At 43.0% G+C, this 7,779-nt stretch overlaps 1 long non-coding RNA gene across 1 annotated transcript; it reads left to right on the top strand.

The window, feature by feature from the left end:
• The first annotated feature begins 3,943 nt into the window (after nucleotides 1–3,943).
• Nucleotides 3,944–7,135, top strand: LOC109898591 (uncharacterized). Its single transcript, XR_002256376.2, has 4 exons — nucleotides 3,944–4,314; nucleotides 4,967–5,045; nucleotides 5,483–6,112; nucleotides 6,219–7,135. It is a non-coding gene; the product is annotated as an uncharacterized LOC109898591 (long non-coding RNA).
• The last annotated feature ends 644 nt before the right edge of the window (nucleotides 7,136–7,779 follow it).

Here is a 7,779-nt window from a genome sequence, read left to right as displayed (position 1 = left end):
CATGGCAGTAGCATCAGTTCTGTGTTTTTATTCAGATTCTTTTGTTGTGCTGTTCCAATTAGATGTCCCTTTTAAATTTCACAGATGTAGTCACAGTACTTTGTGGTGTTATTATCCAAATGTATCCATTGATGTGTATACCTTATCTGTAATTACCATGTATAGCCAAGTCACTTATTTATTTGACCTTTTTTTTAACAGGGAGTCACCATTGAAACCAAGGTCTCTTGGCTCAGCATGTACTCAAATGTCAAAATACAATATAATACAAATATACACAATTACAAACACACTCAAGAAACACATTGACATTCCTCAGCAAAGATGTCCCCAACCAACAATTTGAACTGCCGAGAGGCACCAGTACATCCAGTTGTAGGGAACTCTGTAGATTGTTCCATACATGGGGTGAAAAGAAACAAATCTGTTTATCACATTAACGACTGCCCCTAAAAACCAACTAATCCCTTTGAAAACAGCGTATGTGTTATCAATTTAAGTCAGAGACATTTATTCTAGTGTCAAAATGGACTACAACATGTAAATAGAATCATTTGTCATAAAGTCAGTCTCAGAGTTTGGAACCTGAGTGCGTCACGAGTAAATGGAGGTTGGGTTTGGATTATAATTATGTCAACCATTAATGATGCCTTTTGCCAAGCTCCACATACAAATGGCCCCTCCGCCCACTTCGCTTCCCTTCATTGAACGGCGCTTCTTTGTTTCCTCTCCCCGAACACGTTCAAAGGATCACGGCCCGTTTTGAGACTAAAAATGCCCTATACAGATTGACCATGCGACAATGCATGCTTCCAGAAGGATGCACAGCCAACTATGGTTTACATGCCCTGCCAAAAAGACTGTACCATGCAGAATAAGTGGTTGGAGTTTGTTGAGTATACCTCTAGCTAGACCATAGACTGCTGGTTATGTATCTACAGTGTGGTCCACAACTTCACAAGCATGGGGTCCATGTACTGGCCCGAGTGGATAGAGTCTAGGTGTGGTTATGTACAGTACCAGTCAAAAGTTTGGACACACCTACTCATTCAAGGGTTTTTTCTACATAGTAGAATAATAGTGAAGACATCAAAACTATGAAATAACACATATGGAATCATGTAGTAACCAAAAAAGTGTTAAACAAATCAGATTCTTCAAAGTAGTCACACTTTGCCTTGATGGCAGCTTTGCAGACCCTTAACCAGCTTCATGAGGTAGTCACCTGGAATCCATTTAAATTAAAATGTGTGCCAAGCCGAAGAACACCATCCCAACCGTGAAGCACAGGGGTGGCAGCATCATGTTGTGGGGGTGCTTTGCTGCAGGAGAGACTGGTGCACTTCACAAAATAGATGGCATCATGAGAGAGGAAAATTATGTCGATATATTGAAGCAACATCTCAAGACATTAAAGCTTGGTCGCAAATTGGTCTTCCAAATGGAGAATGACCCCAAGCATACTTCCAACGTTGTGGCACAATGGCTTAAGGACAACAAAGTCAAGGCATTGGAGTTGGCCATCACAAAGCCCTCATTCCTATAGGAAATTTGTGTGCGAGCAAGGAGGCCCACAAACCTGACTCAGTTTCACCAGCTGCCAGGAGGAATAGGCCAAAATTCACCCAACTTATTGTGGGAAGCTTGTGGAAGACTACCCAAAACATTTGACCCAAGTTAAACAATTTAAAGGCAATGCTACCAAATCAAATTTTATTTGTCACATACACGTGGTTAGCAGATGTTAATGCGAGTGCAGCGAAATGCTTGTGCTTCTAGTTCCGACAATGCAGTAATAACCAACGAGTCATCTAACCTAACAATTTCACAACAACTACCTTATACACACAAGTGTAAAGGAATTAAGAATATGTACGTAAAAATATATGAATGATTACATGAAGTGGCATTGTTTAAAGTGGCTAGTGAAACATGTATTACATCAAGATGGCAAGATGCAGTAGATGGTATAGAGTACAGTATATACATATGAGATGAGTAATGTAGGGTATGTAAACATTATATGAAGTGGCATTGTTTAAAGTTTCAATTTTTCCATTATTAAAGTGGCTGGAGTTGAGTCAGTATGTTGGCAGCAGCCACTCAATGTTAGTGGTGACTGTTTAACAGTCTGATGTCCTTGAGATAGAAGCTGTTTTTCAGTCTCTCGGTCCCTGCTTTGATGCACCTGTACTGACCTCGCCTTCTGGATGATAGCGGGGTGAACAGGCAGTGGCTCGGGGGATTGTTGTCCTTGATGATCTTCTTGGACTTCCTGTGACATCGGGTGGTGTAGGTGTCCTGGAGGGCAGGTAGTTTGCCCCCGGTGATGCGTTGTGTAGACCTCACTACCCTCTGGAGAGCCTTACGGTTGTGGACGGAGCAGTTGCCGTACCAGGCGGTGATACAGCCCGACAGGATGGTCTCGATTGTGCATCTGTAAAGGTTTGTGAGTGCTTCTGGTGACAAGCCAAATTTCTTCAGCCTCCTGAGGTTGAAGAGGTGCTGCTTTCACCATGCTGTCTGTGTGGGTGGACCAATTCAGTTTGTCCGTGATGTGTACGCCGAGGAACTTCAAACTTACTACCCTCTCCACTACTGTCCCGTCGATTGCGATAGGGGGGTGCTCCCTCTGCTGTTTCCTGATTTTCCTGACACCACACGCCGAGAGCCCTCACCTCCTCCCTGTAGGCCGTCTTGTCGTTGTTGGTAATCAAGCCTACCACTGTAGTGTTGTCTGCAAACATGATGATTGAGTTGGAGGCGTGCATGGCCACGCAGTCGTGGGTGAACAGGGAGTACAGAAGAGGATTGAGAACGCACCCTTCTGGGGTCCCAGTGTTGAGGATCAGCGGGGTGGAGATGTTGTTACCTACCCTCACCACCTGGGGGCGGCCCGTCAGGAAGTCCAGTACCCAGTTGCACAGGGGGTCGAGACGAGTTTGGAGGGTACTATGGTGTTAAACGCTGAGCTGTAGTCGATGAACAGCATTCTCACATAGGTATTCCTCTTGTTTAGATGGGTTAGGGCAGTGTGGTTGAGATTGCGTCGTCTGTGGACCTATTGGGGCGGTAAGCAAATTGGAGTGGGTCTAGGGTGTCAGGTAGGGTGGAGGTGATATGGTCCTTGACTCGTCTCTCAAAGCACTTCATGATGACGGAAGTGAGTGCTACGGGGCAGTAGTCGTTTAGCTCAGTTACCTTCGCTTTCTTGGGAACAGGAACAATGGTGGCCCTCTTGAAGCATGTGGGAACAGCAGACTGGGATAAGGGTTGATTGAATATGTCCGTAAACACACCAGCCAGCTGGTCTGCGCTCTGAGGACGCGGCTGGGGATGCTGTCTGGGCCTGAAGCCTTGCGAGGGTTAACACGCTTAAATGTTTTACTCACGTCGGCTGCAGTGAAGGAGAGTCCGCAGGTTTTGGTAGTGGGCCGTGTCAGTGGCACTGTATTGTCCTCAAAGCGAGCAAAAAAAGTTGTTTAGTCTGTCTGGGAGCAAGACATCGTGATGCGCGACGGGTCTGGTTTTCTTTTTGTAATCCATGATTGACTGTAGACCCTGCCACATACCTCTTGTGTCTGAGCCGTTGAATTGCGACTACTTTGTCTCTATACTGACGCTTAGCTTGTTTGATTGCCTTTCGGAGGGAATACCTACACTGTTTGTATTCTGTCATATTAGCCTCCCCAGCTACAATGAATGCAGCCTCAGGATATGTGGTTTCCAGTTTACATTAAGTTCGTTCAGGGCCATCGATGTGTCTGCTTGGGGGGGAATATATGCGGCTGTGATTATTCTCTTGGTAGATAATGCGGTTGACATTTGATTGTGAGGAATTCTAAGTCAGGTGAACAGAAGGACTTGAGTTCCTGTATGTTGTTATGATCACACCACGTCTCGTTAATCATAAGGCATACCCCCCCACCCTTCTTCTTACCAGAAAGATGCTTGTTTCTGTTGGCGTGATGTGTGAAGAAACCAGCTGGCTGTACCCGACTCCGATAGCGTGTCTCGAGTGAGCCATGTTTCCGTGAAGCAAAGAACGTTATAGTCTGTTATGTCTCTCTGGAATGCTACCCTTGCTCGGATTTCATCTACCTTGTTGTCAAGAGACTGGACATTGGCAAGTAATATGCTCGGGAGCGGTGGGCGATGTGCCCGTCTCCGGAGCCTGACCAGAAGACTACTTCTTCTGCCCCTTTTACAGCATCGTTGTTTTGGTTCGCCGGCTGGGATCCGATCCATTGTTCTGTGTGGTGGGCAAAACAGAGGATCCGCTTCGGGAAAGTCGTATTCCTGGTCGTAATGATGGTGAGTTGACGTTGCTCTTATATCCAATAGTTCCTCCCAACTGTATGTAATAAAACCTAAGATTACCTGGGGTACCAATGTAAGAAATAACAAAATACTGCATCGTTTCCTAGGAACGCGAAGCGAGGCGGCCATCTCTGTCATCTCTTACATACCTCAAATACTAATTGAGTTATGTAAACTTCTGGCCCACTGGGAATATGATGAACAAAATAAAAGCTGAAATAAATCATTCTCTCTACTATTATTCTGACACTTCACATTCTTAAAATAAAGTAGTGATCCTATCTGACCTAAGACAGGGAATTGTTACTCGGATTAAATGTCAGGAATTGTGAAAAACTGAGTTTAAATGTATTTGGCTAAGGTGTGACTTCAACTGTATATTTTGTATATAGGTGTGGTGGTACTAGCTAAGTCATGTCTGACTACAACACTGTACAACAAACCCAAACCAACCCAGGGCCATAGTAAAACATGTCACAGTTGGTTACATAGTGTAACAGCGTCACTGGCCAAAATCTAATCCAATTTGGAGCCAGTCAGTCTACATCTGAAAAGCATAGAATTAGTTTCCAAAAAAGATTACGTTGTTTCTCAAACTATGTTTATAATTGAGGGATGATGACAATCGTTGATCCTGTTTTTTCAGTTTGATAAAGTGCACAGCTGGGTGCCAAACTGATCCCCTGGACATGAACGGATGCTGGAACCTACCAGAAGGAGTAAAGGTAACATGTCCAGAAATGTGGATGCAATGGTTCATCGACCTTCAAAAATATTTGAATTCACTGTTCACTTGCTACTTTCACAGCATGTCAGGCAAGCCTCATAATAAAAGTGTGTCATGCGACACAAGTACCCTTTATCACACCTCCGTTGTTGCCAGTCTCTCTCGACTCCCTTTGAAAAGGACACATAATCACGAGGCCTCTGTTAGTGTCATCAAGACAGTAATTAGGGTCACTAACAGCTTCATCAACAACGACAAGTACTGTGTGTCATGCGAAAAGTTTTATAACAAAATACCTGGCTTGATAAAGTAGTAGGCCAGTTAGAACTAGTAGACAAATTTTGGTTGTGAAGTGCATTAGCAAAAAGTTTTTTCCTTTCTTTCGAACAAAATGCAATTTACCACTTGGCTGTCGATCACATCACCCCGTCACAGGTCCTCCCAGTTAACACCACCTCGAAAGATTGCCTGCTGCAGTTGTTCAAGAGATGGGTGGGAGGGGCCCTCATCAGTATCTTGCAGACCAGCCCTCGCAGTGAGCATTCCTATGAATTTGATCAGTCAGCCACATATTGGCAAGTATCCGTCCAGAAACATTCACTTGTCAGTATCAACAACTTTCACAGGCTCATCATTTGTACAAATACAGAAGGTAAACCACTTCATTCCTTTGATACATTTGAAAACCCAATTGGGAAACATTTATCTATACTGACATTATTTGGTTCTTATTTTCTACTTCTTAGATGCATATGAAGCCCATGGGCATAATGTAGCCTGGTGGAACCAGTCTGATTGCTGTGTTCACCATTCTATTTCACTTGACATTTGATGATATCTGAAGTGAAATAGAAAGGTGAACGCAGCGATCAGGTTGGTTCCACCAGGCTAATCTTAACCATTATTGATAATGCAACCAGTGCTCTGTGTGTGCGCATGCGACCGACCTGACGGACGACCGACCGAGGAGCTGATCTACGCTGCTATGCCCATCAATGGGGCTCTGGCAAAGACCTCACCTCTTGCCTCCTCACCAACGGTTGTCGATGGGGAGAACAGAATTAGGTAGGTTTAGTCTGACCCGTTCAAACTTCAACATAGTATCTGTTTGTGTCAGATATGACCTATTCTAACTGCTATTGGTAATAGAACAGTGACTATATGTTCACAGATACCTGTATGGAGGCAGCACTTTGGAGACTTTCTATGGTGGTACTACTGATTTCTGACTATAACCGGTTACAACAAACCCAAACCAACTCAGGGCGATAGAACAACATGTCACAGTTGGTTACATAGTGTAACGGCGTCACCGGCCTGAATCTAATCCTACACCTGTAGGGATATTAGTTCTGGGATTTTTCTCCCGGGAAAGATCTAACAGCGGACATGAGGAGAGATGAGACAAAACCATCCAGTTATAGAATATTGTGTTGTAGGACAGCTGAGCTGACTGAAGACCTCGGGCATTCAACTCGCAGTAGTCGATATCATTTCCACGGTAACATGTATTTACATGACATGATGAAACGTTGAAACTAATTTGCAAGCTACTTTGGTAGCAAGGCGTTGTAGAACGAGTGTCTTATGAAACACATTCCAGACACTGGCTCTTGCCATGTTGCAATAACTGATTTTGACAGCGACATATCAGCTAGGAGGATAACCAGCTGCAGCTATTAAAAAGCTATGCTAGCTAGCTGCTGTCAGCTTGGCTAAACACAAGCAAAAGTGTAAAGTACTTAAGTAAAAATACTTTAATGTACTACTTAAGTTGTTTTTTGGGGTATCTGTAGTTTACTTTACTATTTATATTTTTGAGAACTTTTCTTTTTACTCCACTACATTTCTATAGAAAATATACTTTTTACTCCCATACATTTTCCCTGACACCCAAAAGTACTTGTTACATTTCGAATGCTCAGGCAGGACAATATGGTCCAATTCACACCTATCAATATAACGCATTGTCATCCCTTCTTCCTCTGATCTGGTGGACTCACTAAACACAAATACTGCATTTGTAAATTATGTCTGAGTGTTGGAGTGTACCCCTGGCTGTCCGTAAATAAAAAATGTAATAAACAACTGTGCCGTCTGGTTTGCTTTATGTAAGGAATTTTATGTATAGCTTTTATTTTAAATTTTACTCAGGTATGACAATTGAGAACATTTTCCACCACTGTACTTAAGTACATTTTAAAGTGGGATACTTTTAGACTTTTACTCAAGTATTATTTTACTGGGTGAGTTTCACTTTTACTTGAGTCATTGTCTATTAAGGTATCTTTACTTTACCTCAACTTTTCCACTACTGAACACAAGGTTAGTGCAGGCTTTAGCCTACACATAGAATTGAATTCGTTGACCATCTTAAGATGGCGAGTCAAGCCCTCAACTTTGTTTTCTCCATAGCAAAGCTAGCTTAGTTTACCTCGCTGTACTCATTGCTGCAATTGTTTGTCGTGATTGAATGACAAAGACACACCCAAGAAACACCCACATCAAACCACACCCCAAAGACGACTCTCGTTTGCCTTCAGTCTTGGCCGCAAGCATGAGCATGGATGAAAAACGAGACCTTTATATAAATTGTTATTCTCTAAAGAATTGTATAAAATCGTGAATAAAGGATGTAAGGTTCTTTAAGCAGACCTATGCAAATTATTGCAATAAAATAGTTTTGCATTGACCACATTTTACATTTGCATTGACCACATTTTACATTTGCA

Source organism: Oncorhynchus kisutch, linkage group LG1 (genome assembly GCF_002021735.2).
Source record: "Oncorhynchus kisutch isolate 150728-3 linkage group LG1, Okis_V2, whole genome shotgun sequence".
Lineage (NCBI taxonomy): Eukaryota > Metazoa > Chordata > Actinopteri > Salmoniformes > Salmonidae > Oncorhynchus > Oncorhynchus kisutch.
Note: the sequence above shows the minus strand (reverse complement) of the source record. Positions and strands in the feature narration are given on the sequence as shown.